The sequence below is a fragment of the Salvelinus fontinalis genome, chromosome 19 (genome assembly GCF_029448725.1).
Source record: "Salvelinus fontinalis isolate EN_2023a chromosome 19, ASM2944872v1, whole genome shotgun sequence".
In the NCBI taxonomy this organism is placed as follows: Eukaryota; Metazoa; Chordata; class Actinopteri; order Salmoniformes; family Salmonidae; genus Salvelinus; species Salvelinus fontinalis.
The window spans coordinates 12110385-12125970 of record NC_074683.1 but is presented as its reverse complement, the minus strand read 5'-3'; the positions used below and the strand labels follow the sequence as shown (position 1 = coordinate 12125970).

General features: G+C 43.5%; 1 long non-coding RNA gene across 1 annotated transcript in view; it reads left to right on the top strand.

The window, feature by feature from the left end:
• Positions 1-13170, top strand: part of LOC129816379 (uncharacterized) — a 49673-nt gene extending 36503 nt beyond the window's left edge. Inside the window, exon 5 of the long non-coding RNA XR_008753546.1 lies at positions 11454-13170. This is a non-coding gene — a long non-coding RNA (uncharacterized LOC129816379). The remainder of the gene's footprint in view (positions 1-11453) is intronic.
• The last annotated feature ends 2416 nt before the right edge of the window (positions 13171-15586 follow it).

Sequence of the window (15586 nt, the reverse complement as noted above, 5' to 3'; positions counted from 1 at the left end):
CAGAGATCTTCGATCAGGTTCAAGTCCGGGCTCTGGCTGGGCCACTCAAGGACAAAAAACTTTTTTTTCTTCATCATTATGGGTTAATGTGTGATTGATGAGAGGGGAAGAAAAAGAATTTAAGCCATTTTTGAATAAGGCTGTAACGTAACAAAATGAGGAAAAAGTCAAGGGGTTTGAATACTTTCCAAATGCACTGTGTGTTGCATAACACTACCTTAATACCGTTTCTAAGAGCCTCAATGCAATGCTTCAACATGACAAAATGAAGTATTTTGCTTATCAGGATAACACCCCATTTTGTTTGGAATTAAATTAGCTATGATAAACTTCTGCAACCAAGCCTCCTCTACATTTCAGTGCCTCTGTATCTGTTAAATGTGATTCCTGTATGAACACAATATCTGCCAGTTTTGATTTTAAATATGTAAAAAAATATTTTTCCTATTCGCTTGGTTACAAGTAAAGTAAAACCTAGGATTACCACAAGTGAAGTACTACTGCACTGTTGGAGCTAGGAACACAAGCATTTCACCACACCCGCAATAACATCTCCTAAATATGTGTATAACATTTGATGTGATTTGACAACCATACATAACCATTAGCCATATTTACTCCGAGTAGTTATAGCCTGTGAGCGTGAAGTGTCCCATTTAACATGTGGCAACTCTACTGAACATTATATAAAATGTCACAATATACAGTTGAAGTTGGAAGTTTACATACACCTTAGCCAAATACATTTAAAATGCACAATTCCTGACATTTAATTCTAGTAAGAATTCCCTGTTTTAAGTCAGTTAGTATCACCACTTTATTTTAAGAATGTGAAATGTCAGAATACTAGTAGAGAGAAGGATTTATTTCAGCTTTTATTTCTTTCATCACATTCCCAGTGGGTCAGAAGTTTACATACACTCAATTAGTATTTGGTAGCATTGCCTTTAAATTGTTTAATTTGGGGTCAAATGTTTCGGGTTGCCTTCCACAAGCTTCCCACAACAAGTTGGGGCGAATTCTGGCCCATTCCTCCTGGTAGAGCGTGTGTAACTGAGTCAGGTTTGTAGGCCTCCTTGCTCGCACACGCTTTTTCTGTTCTGCCCACAAATGTTCTACAGGATTGAGGTCAGGGCTTTGTGATGGCCACTCCAATACCTTGACTTTGGTGTCCTTAAGCCATTTTGCCACAACTTTGGAAATATGCTTGGGGTCAATGTCCATTTGGAAGACCCATTTGCGACCAAGCTTTAACTTCCTGACTGATGTCTTGAGATGTTGCTTCAATATATCCACATAATTTTCCTGTCTCATGATGCCATCTATTTTGTGAAGTACACCAGTCCCTCCTGCAGCAAAGCACCCTCACAACATGATGCTGCCACCCCCGTACTTCACGATTGGGATGGTGTTCTTCGGCTTGCAAGCCTCCCCCTTTTTCCTCCAAACATAACGATGGTCATTATGGCCAAACAGTTCTATTTTTGCTTCATCAGACCAGAGGACATTTGTCCAAAGTGGCTTCTTCCTTGCTGAGTGGCCTTTCAGGTTATGTCGATATAGGACTCGTTTTACTGTGGATATAGATACTTTTGTTTCCTCCAGCATCTTCACATCAACTATAAAATGAAGTGGTACAGTAAATTCAGTCGAATTAGGCCAAGGCCAGTGTTGATTTGTAGAACGTGTAGTTGCTGATAGTGCCAGAATTCAATATTTGCATTCTATTGGGATGACAGTAATTTGTCAACACAAACAGAATACATTGTCTTTTTTTACTCACAAAGTAGCATAAAGCAATCTGGATACCACAGCAAGACCTGCACCCAAAAGAAAATACATTAACTGATTGACATTTAGTGTTATGTCTTGTGTGTACATTGTTAATTGTACAATTTATTTTTATCTTTGCTGTTGTTCTGGGATTGATTTGCACTTTTCACACCAAAGTACATTAATCTCAAGGAGACAGAACGCGTCTCCTTCCTGGGCAGTATAACGGCTGCGTGGTCCCATGGTGTTTTTACTTGCGTACTATTGTTTGTACAGATGAACGTGGTACCGTCAGGCATTTGGAAATTGCTCCCAAGGATGAACCAGACTTGTGGAGCTCCACAATTTTTTCTGATGTCTTGGCTGATTTCTTTTGATTTTCCCATCGTGTCAAGTAAATAGGCACTGTGTTTGAAGGTAGGCCTTGAAATACATCCACAGGTAAACCTACAATTGACTCAAATTATGTTAATTCGCCTATCAGAAGCTTCTAAAGCCATGACATCATTTTATGGAATTTTCCAAGCTGTTTAAAGGCACAGTCAACTTAGTGTATGTAAACTTCTGACCCACTGGAATTGTGATACATTGAATTATAAGTGAAATAATCTGTCTGTAAACAATTGTTGGAAAAATGACTTGTGTCATGCACAAATTAGATGTCCTAGCCAACTTGCCAACACTATAGTTTGTTAACAAGAAATTTGGGGAGTGGTTGAAAAACTAGTTTTAATGACTCCAACCTAAGTGTATGTAAACTTCCGACTTCAACTGTATGCTCCTCTTGTACAATAAAACAGTGTAAATAAATGTATAAAACCAATCTCAAAATAAAACAAAGCAACTAGGAACGTAACTTTGCTTCACGATGAGTCAATCATCACAGAACTGTCTTCGACGCTGCGGTCTCAACTCAAAATTCCTTATGTTCCGTGAGGCACTTGAAAGGCTAAATTGGCAACACTCCCTAGACTCCCACAAGCACATAGGCTACCTTCATTTGTATTATAAACGGCATACAATTCAACCTGTATTTTACCTTGTCTTGTCTTCTTTATCTAGGCTTAACACCTTGCTCTAGCAAGAATCTCTCAGAAGAGAACCGTTCTCGGGGGCACATTTTCGTCAGGAATGGTTACGCTGAGATGGATTCGTTCAATTTAGAATTCTTGCCTGTTGTCAAATCCAAATCCTTCTGAGATAATTTTCTGCACACACAAGATCAGTCCACTGCCAGTTTCACTCCCCTCTTTCAGATGAACCATTCTCACCGTATTTCTCCTACTTCTGTTCTCAAGTTCTTCGACACAATTCCACAATATGTGCAGTTTTGTCTCATGATTCTCATTACCCTTCTCCAGGCGGCAGATGGCATCCTCCACTGTCGAAATCCATCCCCCTTCCCCATCCATCCTCTCTTGTATCGCATCAGCTTTTTCCTTTAGCTCAGTAGTTGTTGTTTTTATCGTGGAGACATTGGATGCAACATCCAACAAAGTCGGATTCATATTTCCCATTTGCTCAAATAGATCCTTCAGATTTACCGATTTCTCCGGGCTTACGTGTTTATCCATGTTTTGATGGGGGATTCTGGAAGACTGTTTGTTTGCTAGTCGAAGTGGCCTTCTGTGAACACGGCGTGTTCAGCTTGAAGAAGTTTTTAGCTCGTGCTTGTGTAACGGATGTGAAATGGCTAGCTAGTTAGCGGGTACGCGCTAGTAGCATTTCAATCAGTTACGTCACTTGCTCTGAGACATTAAGTAGGGTTGCCCCTTGCTCTGCAAGGGCCACGGCTTTTGTGGAGCGATGGGTAACGACGCTTCGTGGGTGTCAGTTGTTGATGTGTGCCGAGGGTCCCTGGTTCGCGCCCGTGTCGGGGCGAGGGGACGACGTAAAGTGATACTGTTACATTGGTGCCGTGACCCGGATCACTGGTTGCTGCGGAAAAAGGAGGTTGAAAGGGGGGTGAGTGTAACGGATGTGAAATGGCTAGCTAGTTAGCGAGTACGCGCTAGTAGCATTTCAATCAGTTACGTCACTTGCTCTGAGACTTAAGTAGGGTTGCCCCTTGCTCTGCAAGGGCCGTGGCCTTTGTGGAGCGATGGGTAACGATGCTTCGTGGGCGACTGTTGTTGATGTGTGGAGAGGGTCCCTGGTTCGCGCCCGTGTCGGGGCGAGGGGACGGTTTAAAGTTATACTGTTACATTGATGCTGTTGACCCGGATCACTGGGTGCTGCGGAAAAGGAGGAGGTTGAAAGGGGGGTGAGTGTAACGGATGTGAAATGGCTAGCTAGTTAGCGGGTACGCGCTAGTAGCATTTCAATCAGTTATGTCACTTGCTCTGAGACTTAAGTAGTGTTGCCCCTTGCTCTGCAAGAGCCGTGGCCTTTGTGGAGCGATGGGTAACGATGCTTCGTGGGCGACCGTCGTTGATGTGTGCAGAGGGTCCCTGGTTCGCGCCCGTGTCGGGGCGAGGGGATGGTTTAAAGTTATACTGTTACATTGATGCTGTTGACCCGGATCACTGGTTGCTGCGGAAAAGGAGGAGGTTGAAAGGGGGGTGAGTGTAACGGATGTGAAATGGCTAGCTAGTTAGCGGGTACGCGCTAGTAGCATTTCAATCAGTTACGTCACTTGCTCTGAGACATTAAGTAGGGTTGCCCCTTGCTCTGCAAGGTCCGCGGCTTTTGTGGAGCGATGGGTAACGACGCTTCGTGGGTGTCAGTTGTTGATGTGTGCAGAGGGTCCCTGGTTCGCGCCCGTGTCGGGGCGAGGGGACGACGTAAAGTGATACTGTTACACTTGCATTCCAATAATGCCACTTTAGCGAGAAGTTTCAAAATGTAAATGATCTTTATATTAAACTGTACTTCAAGGAAATATATTAAGACAAAAAATGTAAGTGTATGCCGTTGAATTTCAGGATTTACATGAGGTTATTAAGAGCTCTCTAAAGTGCTGATATCTTTTTCGGTGGTCCCACGTGACTCCAAGTGTGAGCATTTTAAACTTGCAACCTTGAGTCCAGGTTGGGATGCAACATTCCATCACTCTTGGGAGCTAATAAGTAGCAGCTGGAACAACCGCTCTATACTTCTGACACGGGGACCACCTGAACAGCCTGCTTTTGAAGGAGAGAGGAAATGTCCTCTCCCAAGAACTCAGACATAATGACACCACGAAAAGGTGGAGGACCCACAGCGAACTACAGACTGTATCTCCTCGTCACCGTCCTCATCACCCATCGTGAAACTGCGCATGACCGCCACTGAACGGAGCACGCTGCCAGTCTCCCATACATTATCTACTGAAGGGGCAGAGCACCACCCTGAGGACTGGGATAATAAATGTTTTTGTGTGTCTGAACGTGGAAGACTGTGCATTCTGATACCCGGCCAACAACGGGGTCGGGGACCTCGGCAACCAGTACCTTGCCCACCATTCACCGAGCCACTTGGGAGCACTATTGCCACAGTAATAGTTGGGGAGGAGGGCCCCGAGCCAAACGGTCTCATCCAAATACATCCGACTGTCCCCCTCAGGAATCCAGAGAACCGGCGCTGTTTATTTGTGCTAGGATTAGCCACCTTGTTAGCCTCAGTATAAATCTTTCAACGGGGAGAAAGCAACGCATCACCGTTGCAGGGACAGGAGGTAAATACCTTCCCCCAAACCTGGAGGAACTTCGCTGCGGAGGAGAAAACACCATCAAAGGCGCATTCACCCCCAATGGTTCTCCCCCACGCCGAATCCAAAACCAGGAATTCAGGCTTGCCCGGACTGATGTCATCCGATTCACACTCTGAAAATCATCCAGAGCTAATCCCGCGGAATCCGGACTCTGAACACTGCCAGAGAAAATGGAATGAGCCTCATTTGGCTCATTCAACTCTGACCACCAATATTCCTCACAAAGTCAGCCAGACTCTCAATAGAAGTTGAACCGACCGGGAGACAACAGGACAGCACTCGTGAGTATCTCTAATTTTCATTGTGAAACCACATGCCCATAGGGCATGATCAGAGGTTCAAACTGGTTAGCCTTTTTGAACTTACTCTTACCACTGCCCATCTTACTCAAGCAAGGAAGCACTAGCTACACAAGCAGAGCAAAAAGTCGTGGGTTTTTAGCCAACACAACTCCTACCCAAGCAAACACAAAAAACAGTACCAAGACCCAAAACTCGCAACATCTAGTGGGACGAGTACTCTCTCCCCACTAACAGACAACGAAGTCAGAGCTGAATCTCATAGCCTGACATGTTCTTCCTTCAGGCGAGCTGAAGAGCAAAGAATTTATAAAATGGATGCGAGACCGGGGCTTCTGAGGGCTGGATCTGCAGTGTAAGGGCTATTTGACCAAGAAGGAGAGTGATGGAGTGCTGCATCAGATGACCTGGCCTCCACAATTACCTGACCTCAACCCAATCGGGATGGTTTGGGATGAGTTGGACCGCAGAGTGAAGGAAAAGCAGCCCAAAAAGTGCTCAGCATATGTGGGAACTCCTTCAAGACTATTGGAAAAGCATTCCAGGTGAAGCTGGTTGAGATAATGCCAAGAGTGTGCAAAGCTGTCCTCAACTGTTCTGCATGCGGCTATGGAACCCTGACCTGTTCACCGGACGTGCTACCTGTCCCAGACCTGCTGTTTTAAACTCTCTAGACACAGCAGGAGCGGTAGAGATGCTCTTAATGATCGGCTATGAAAAGCCAACTGACATTTACTCCTGAGGTGCTGACTTGTTGCACCCTCGACAACTACTGTGATTATTATTATTTGACCATGCTGGTCATTTATGAACATTTGAACATCTTGGCCATGTTCTCTTATAATCTCCACCCAGCACAGCCAGAAGAGGACTGGCCACCTCTCATAGCCTGGTTCCTCTCTAGGTTTCTTCCTAGTTTTTCCTAGCCACCGTGCTTCTACACCTGCATTGCTTGCTGTTTGGCGTTTTAGGCTGGGTTTCTGTACAGCACTTTGAGATATCAGCTGATGTAAGAAGGGCTATATAAATACATTTGATTTGATTTGATCAAGGCAAAGGGTGGCTATTTTGAAGAATTGAAAATATATTTTGATTTGTTTAACACTTTTTTTGTTTACTACATGATTCCATGTGTTATTTCATAGTTTTGACGTCTTCACTATTATTGGACAATGTAAAAATAAAAATAAAAACTGGAGTGAGTAGGTGTGTCCAAACTTTGGACTGGTACTGTATGATGAATTGTGTGATTGGATGTCCGTGTGTGGTTCCTCATCAGTAACATCTGCTTGACCCAAGGCTGGAAGTACCCTACTCCGCCTTGTTTTATTGAGCATTGGTGCGTCAGATCATTTCTCCTAGCGGATTTATGGCCCCTCTATAAAGTTGACTGTAGGGGCCTCAAATGAAGATGACCAAGGCTGCATTCCAAATGGCATCCTAAACCCTTTATAGTGCATTTCTTTTGACCAGGGACCATAGGGCCGCAGCCCATTTGGGACGCAACCACGAGACTCAAACAGGCCTTTCATCAAACAGCTGTCCAGAAATCTTGTGCCTTGGGTTGGTGTGTTCAGGGATAGGCTTTTTATAGCCTCCTACAGTATGTGGGTTTATACAGGGGTAATATAAAATATAAATGACTTTGGGACCTACAGTAAACCAGTAGAGATGGAGGTGAACACAACAATATGGTGCATAATATTATGTCAATCGGCCTGAGATTTTCCATAGTGGAAATGGAAATAATTGGAAGTGCCAACACTGTCTGCATTGCCAGTCCTAAACATTGTAATTAGTGTTGCACAGTATACCGAAACTTCTGTACTTTTTAGATACCATACTGAACAAAAATATAAACGCAACATGTAAAGATCCCAGAAATGTTCCATACGCACAAAAAGCTTATTTCTCTCAAATTTTGTGCACAAATTTGTTTACATCCCTGTTGGTGTGCATTTATCCTTTGCCAAGATAATCCATCCACCTGACAGGTGTGGCATATCAAAAAGCTGATTAAACCGCATGATCATTACACAGGTGCACCTTGTGCCTGGGACAATAAAAGGGCAATCTAAAATGTGCAGTTTAGTCTCACAAGACAAAGCCACAGATGTCTCAAGTTTTGAGGGAGCGTGCAATTGGCATGCTGACTGCAGGAATGTCCACCAGAGCTGTTACCAGATTATTTTATGTTAATTTCTCTACCATAAGCCACCTCCAGTTTTGTTTTAGAGAATTTGGCAGTTACGTCCAACCGGCCTCACAACCGCAGACCACGTGTAACCATGCAAGCTCAGGACCTCAACACCCGGCTTCTTCATCTGCTGGATTGTTGATTGTTGAAGACTATTTCTGTCTGTAACAAAGCCCACAGTGGGAGGGCCTGGCTCCAAAGTGTTTGGGCCTATGCCCTCCCTGGCCCACCCATGACTGCACCCCTGCCCAGTCATCTGAAATCCATAGATTAGGGCCTAATGAATTCATTTCAATTGACTGATTTCCTTATATGAACTGTAATTCAGTAAAATCGTTGAAATAGTTGCATGTTGCATTTATATTTTTGTTCAGTGTAGATCATGAGAAACGGTCCTGTACTAGAATTATTGTTACTTTCGGTACTCCTGTCAAATGTTTCCCCAGGTCAGGTCTGTTTTAGCGCAGCCAATGTCCCCCTTTGTCCCCCACAATAGTGTTAGGCACTGTTAGGGAGGCTTGGTTCAGAATGTATTTATAAACTAGTTGGGGGAGCGTCAGAGAAGTGTATACAGCTAGGAAAGCATAAAGGCATTTTGAGCTTGTTTTCCCTTTTCCCCCCCCTGCTATTATCTATAATATATTGGAGACCACAGTCCCTTTGTAAACCGTTGTGAGCAGACTCCAGGAACAGATAGTATTAAAGGTCCCTTTTGATTGACTAAAGTATCACCCATAATATGTTTTGGGGATAGACATACAAAAACATTTTGAAATTATTTTTTCTCTCATGGCTAACTACCAGGAAGTTGAAAAGACTGGCTGAGTGGGCGGGGAGCTTATAATCATGAGCTAGCCTTGTCTGGCAGCTCTTCGAAATGCCTATGACAAGAAACTTAGATGCAGTGTTGCAGTAAAATCATCTCTAACAAATGTGGTGATACACAATGAAACTCAAACATGTTTGGCATGTCTCTTGTCATGTGGTTCACAGCAGTACTGACAGATGTGTTGACATGACTATTGTGTCAGTTCTGAACAACCCTTCACCCCCTTTTGTTCCATGCTGGCAGAAGACCTAGCTAGCCAGTAACTAGCTAACATCAGACACACCAGACACAGATATATACAAAAGTATGTGGACACCCCTTCAAATTTGTGGATTCGACTATTTCAGCCACACCCATTGCTGAAGGGTATATAAAATCAAGCACACAGCCGTGCGATCTCCATAGACAAACATTGGCAGTAGAATGGCCTCACTGAAGAGCTCAGTGACTTTCAACGTGGCACGTCATAGGATGCCACCTTTCCAACAAGTTAGTTTGTCAAATTTCTGCCCTTCTAGAGCTGTCCCAGTCAACTGTAAGTGCTGTTATTGTGAAGTGGAAATGTCTAGGAGCAACAATTGCTCCACCACGACGTGGTAGGCCACACAAGCTCACAGAACGAGACCGCTGAGTGCTGAAGTGTATAACATGTTAAAATAATTTGTCCTCGGTTGCAACGCTCACTACTAAATTTCCAACAAGTTAGTTACATCATGAAAAACATGATTTTGACTGTTAAAAATCAGTGTGGTGTCTCTTGCACACCCAAACTGATTGATTCCTGCCAACACTTGTTTCAATGCTGGCTTATGCACCTGCACGCTTGTTTGTGTTTGCATACACACACACCAATTGAACCCTGGCTCTTAGAGAGCATTGCCATATTTACTGTAATAACACACTGGCAGGGCAAGTTGAGTTCCTTCCCTCCCATACAACCAATTACAGTACATTTCTCCAGAACTGATGACTTTCCTCTGTGACTACAATAATATGTGTCCATGCGTGACAGAGTCGCATGCTCTCTGGCCTAGAAGGCATTGAACCGTGGCGTTACCACAGTCCTTGAAGCAGTAAACAAGCCTGAGTCATAGTAGGTCAACTGTTATTAGATTCTCTCTGTTAGTTGCCCCTTGGTAGCCTGAAGGCAGTAGTCTAGGTATCCACAGGGTGTGCAGGCTGTTGTTCCAGCCCAGCTCTAAATAATATCACACCTGATTCAACTAATCAAGGGCTTGATGATTACAGTTGTCAGATGTTTTAGTACTGGGCTGGAACGAAAGCCAGCACACCATGTGTGTTTCCAGAACCAGCATTGAAGCACACTGCACTACCAAGTGTTCTGTTATATTTAGCATTGGTGCACTGCTAATAGTCAGGGCCTGCAGCACAAGGTACTTTTGAGCAGAGAGAGAGATCACCGCTAGTCGCTATTTATATACACTCTTATCATCGAGTACACATGGACCTGTCTACCGTATGTGTTTTTTTATGAAAAGCTGTTGTGTAATGTGGGCTATTTTTTACACTTGTCCTTGGTTGTTTCACTAACACACATATTCTTAGTGGATGGAAATCCCACCTGCACACTTGGGATTATAACATTGGTCCCGTGCCAAGAATGTATATGTTAAATGAAACATCGCAGTGCTTGAGGCAACACTACAGACCCTGGTTTGATCCCAGGATGTGTCACAACCGGCTGTGACCGGGAGTCCCATAGGGCGGTGCACAATTGGCAAAGCATCGTCCGGGTTAGGGGAGGGTTTGGCCAGGGGGAGGGCTTTACTTGGCTCATCACGCTCTAGTGACTCCTTGTGGCGGGCCGGGCGCCTGCAGGCTGACCTTGGTCGTCAGTTGAACTGTGTTTCCTCCGACACATTGGTGCGGCTGGCTTCTGGGTTAAGTGGGCGGGTGTTAAGAAGCGTGGTTTGGCGGGTCATGTTTCAGAGGACGCATGACTCGACCTTCACCTCTCCCGAGCACGTTGGGGAGATGCAGCGATAAGACAAGATCGTAATTAGATTGCAATTGGATATCACGAAATTGGGGAGAAAAATGGGGTAAAATACAAAAATAATAATAAATAATAATAAAAAATCACATAATAAAATGATGTGAGAGTAACACATTCAGTTGCCGATATACACTAAGTGATGAGTTCAGATGTTGGTGTGTGGGAAATTAGGGAAAGGGAAGTTATAGATAGAGGGTTAGGGCTGTGAATGTGCAGCCCCTCACAACTCCGAGTTTTGTGTGTGTGTGTGTGTGTGTGTGTGTGTGTGTGTGTGTGTGTGTGTGTGTGTGTGTGTGTGTGTGTGTGTGTGTGTGTGTGTGTGTGTGTGTGTGTGTATATATGTATATATATGTATATATATGGTGTGTGTATTTTCTTTCTCTCTGCATTGTTGGGAAGGGCCCGTATGTAAGGGTTTCACTGTTAGTCTACACCTGTTGTTTACGAAGCATGTAACAAATAAAATGTGATTTGCACATATCAATGCAAAGCTAGTAATTGTGGGTGACTATAATGATATAGGCTATTCACACTATCACATGAAATCATTTCCAGTGTATTGACCATAAAGTTAATGATCAATACTTTATGGTCATAACAAACTAGGCTACAGCTAACCAGGTTTTTTGTGTTTGTAAATTTCACAGACCCTAGCCAAGATGTCTCCCACATCGCTGAAGATAACCTTCAAGCAGCTTCAGGAGGGAAGCGCCAAGAGTTTGTAGGAGGTCCTGGTGATGGAGTGCAGACTCAATCAAGCCTGCATGGTGGTACGTGCCAAAAGTCCCCAGGCCCTTAATACTACCTCCTCTTTTCATAGGTGTCCAAGTTGCCTAAATTAGTTTCCGTCCCTCGTATCCTTTCTTTCATGTCAACTCAATATAATCCATGTTCTCCTTGAGTTTTATGGTTGAAATAAGCCATCATATTCACCTATTAGTGGTCATACAGTTGGAAAGGAGACAGGGAAAGGACCATCAGACATGGCATGCCAGTCACTCAGTGGCCTCTCACAACAGCAGGACTTTGGTAAGACCACACCCCAGTGCCGTGCCCATTTCTGTGGGGGCAGAGAGACTATGACCTCACCAGCGCATTATTGTCGTTCTTGCTGCTGGTGAGTCTCTGATCCACCTCTACGCAGACGACACCATTCTGTATACTTCTGGCCCTTCTTTGGACACTGTGTTAACAACCTTCCAAGCGAGCTTCAATGCCATACAACTCTCCTTCCGTGGCCTCCAATTGCTCTTAAATACAAGTAAAACTAAATGCATGCTCTTCAACCGATCGCTGCCTGCACCTGCCCGCCTGTCCAACATCACTACTCTGGACGGCTCTGACTTAGAATATGTGGACAACTACAAATACCTAGGTGTCTGGTTAGACTGTAAACTCTCCTTCCAGACTCACATCAAACATCTCCAATCCAAAGTTAAATCCGAATTGGCTTCCTATTCCGCAACAAAGCATCCTTCACTCATGCTGCCAAACATACCCTTGTAAAACTGACCATCCTACCAATCCTCGACTTCGGTGATGTCATTTACAAAATAGCCTCCAATACCCTACTCAATAAATTGGATGCAGTCTATCACAGTGCCATCCGTTTTGTCACCAAAGCCCCATATACTACCCACCACTGCGACCTATACGCTCTCGTTGGCTAGCCCTCGCTTCATACTCGTCGCCAAACCCACTGGCTCCAGGTCATCTACAAGACCCTGCTAGGTAAAGTCCCCCCTTATCTCAGCTCGCTGGTGACCATAGCAGCACCCACCTGTAGCACGCGCTCCAGCAGGTATCACTGGTCACCCCCAAAACCAATTCTTCCTCTCCATCCAGTTCTCTGCTGCCAATGACTGGAACAAACTACAAAAATCTCTGAAACTGGAAACACTTATCTCCCTCACTAGCTTTAAGCACCAGCTGTCAGAGCAGCTCACAGATTACTGCACCTGTACATAGCCCATCTATAATTTAGCCCAAACAACTACCTCTTTACCTACTGTATTTATTAATTTTGCTCCTTTGCACCCCATTATTTCTATCTCTACTTTGCACATTCTTCCACTGCAAACCAACCATTCCAGTGTTTTTACTTGCTATATTGTATTTACTTCGCCACCATGGCCTTTTTTTTTGCCTTCACCTCCCTTCTCACCTTATTTGCTCACATTGTATATAGACCTATTTTTCTACTGTATTATTAACTGTATGTTTGTTTTACTCCATGTGTAACTCTGTGTTGCTCTATGTGTCGAACTGCTTTGCTTTATCTTGGCCAGGTCGCAGTTGTAAATGAGAACTTGTTCTCAACTTGCCTACCTGGTTAAATAAAGGTGAAATAAAAGATGTATAACATTACTGTGTCAATGATTGTTACATGACATCTATCAACATGGATTCAAAGTATGGACATGGACTTTCTACAATGATGGTTGATAACACAGTGACTCTTTTTGGTTTGTTTCTACTAGATTTACTAAATTGATGTTTCCTAATATACAACTACATTATCTAGCTAGCTGGTCTCAAAGTTTGTAGTGCTGAATTGCAAATCGTAGGACTATGGATCAAGCAATTATCTAGGCATCAGAAATCCTCTGCAAAAGTGAACGATGAGGCATTAGGGTATGTGAATTCAAACTGATACGGCAGATTTATTAGTCAATAAATATGAAGACACTACATTTAGAAAAGGAGTTGGGCTACCAAACCTCTCTAGTGCTGTCTATTAGGTTACTCGCAAACAGGGGGCTTGCATTTTTTTATTTATTAAATTGACTCTTCAAGCATGACTTCTCAAAAGCTGCACAAGTGTTTGTAAGACAACTCCTAGCATCAAGCTAAAAGGCTAAAGTGGGATACAAAACCAGTTATATAGTCAGTCAGACAATATGTACAGCAGGGGTCTTCAACAGGCAGTCCGGGGGCCAACTTCGGTCCACGGGTGGTTATATCTGGCCCCACAAATAAACAAAAAAAGACTAAAGTCACCAGGAAATAACCATAAAGTGATTTTAATTGAGGAAATCTGTTCCCATGCTTAAATAAAGAGATGTAATCAAGGTTCAAAATGATTAGGTTTTTGTCCATACGCTCCAGAAAAATTGACACGTGGCTGAATTAGTTGGGGATCCCTGATGCATTATATATATTTATTTTTTTACATTTATTTAACCTTTAACTGGGCAAGTCAATATCTCTGTTGTGCTGATGTACAGAATTATTGGCAAAGGGCAATATTTCTCATTACAGTTGGTGGTGCAAAGAATCAAATGTTTGTTTTGGTGAGTAGGTGGAGTAGCTGGGAAAGGAAGAGGTTCTATCCTGTTTGAAGTATCACATAACTTGGGATGGTACTGTCAGGTGGTTTTTATGGCCCTTGTTGAGTCATACTTTCCTGTTTACTAGTGCATGTCAGTCTGTCCAATACACGTTCCAATACATTCAATCAAATACACAATGCAGGAAGCCTACACTGGGAAAACACCATGTCAAAATGTACAACCTACTGTAATTTCTACCTAATTTGCATTTTAATGAAAATGGTGATTTTGCAGCACTTGAGCTGTTATATTATTTTTCCTGCAGTGTGGCTTTGATTGAATTTCTCTGTACGCAGCTCAAATCATTGGTTATATTAAATCCCATTTGCAGCACTCAAACCCTCAGCACACAGTTAAGAGCACTTACAGGCTCCCAGAGAGAAATGAGGCCAGAGAAGCTAAATGACCCGCTATGGAGTTTTGCTAAGTAAACAATGAACCAGCATAAACTCTCTCTCTGGAGAACACAGGCTCAGTAATTCTCTTGGTGTCAGAGATTTTATGGTTTAGAATTTGCCCTTCAAAACGCACCAGCCGGGTGTCATTCTTCTTAATGTCTTTTGCCCTTGTCATGTATCTGGAGTGATCACTCAGTGTTGCATTTGCCATTGTATTACTGTATGCTAAAGGCCAGTTATCAATTCACTGTGCACCCTGGTGTACAATTAAATGACTACAATTTCCCAACTAGTAGCTTCAAACGTATGTTGTATAATAATTATGTTGATAAAGATGTGTATGAAAAAATATATATATATAATTTGATGTTTTGTTTGAAGTTGTTGACAAAATCATAACTACACTGTACCTGCCTATGTATCTATATATTTAACACTTAGTTGTATATTCCATTTATAAAGTGGAATGTTAAACATTGGCTTTGTGTACAAGCCTGTATTGTTCAGCTGCTAAAGCTTCTGAGTCACTATATCAAAGGTAATTTGTGTGATCCATTAATCCATTTGACCGATTAGAAATCTCCTGGACCTGACAGTCTATCAGCTAATCTAATGATTCAGTCCATGTTACAGGATGATCCTCAGACCCCTTGTGAGACCATATGCTGACACATGCACATTTGTGACCTGCTGGAGGTTATTTTGCAGGGCGCTGGCAGTGCACCTCCTTGCACAAAGGCGGAGGTAGCGGTCCTGCTGCTGGGTTGTTGCCCTCCTACGGCCTCCTCCACGTCTCCTGATGTACTGGCCTGTCTCCTGGTAGCGCCTGCATGCTCTGGACACTACGCTGACAGACACAGCAAACCTTTTTGCCACAGTTCGCATTGATGTGCCGTCCTGGATGAACTGCACTACCTGAGCCACTTGTGTGGGTTGTAGACTCCGTCTCATGCTACCACTAGAGTGAGAGCACCGCCAGCATTCAAAAGTGACCAAAACCTCATCCAGGAAGCATAGGAACTGAGAAGTGGTCTGTGGTCACCACCTGCA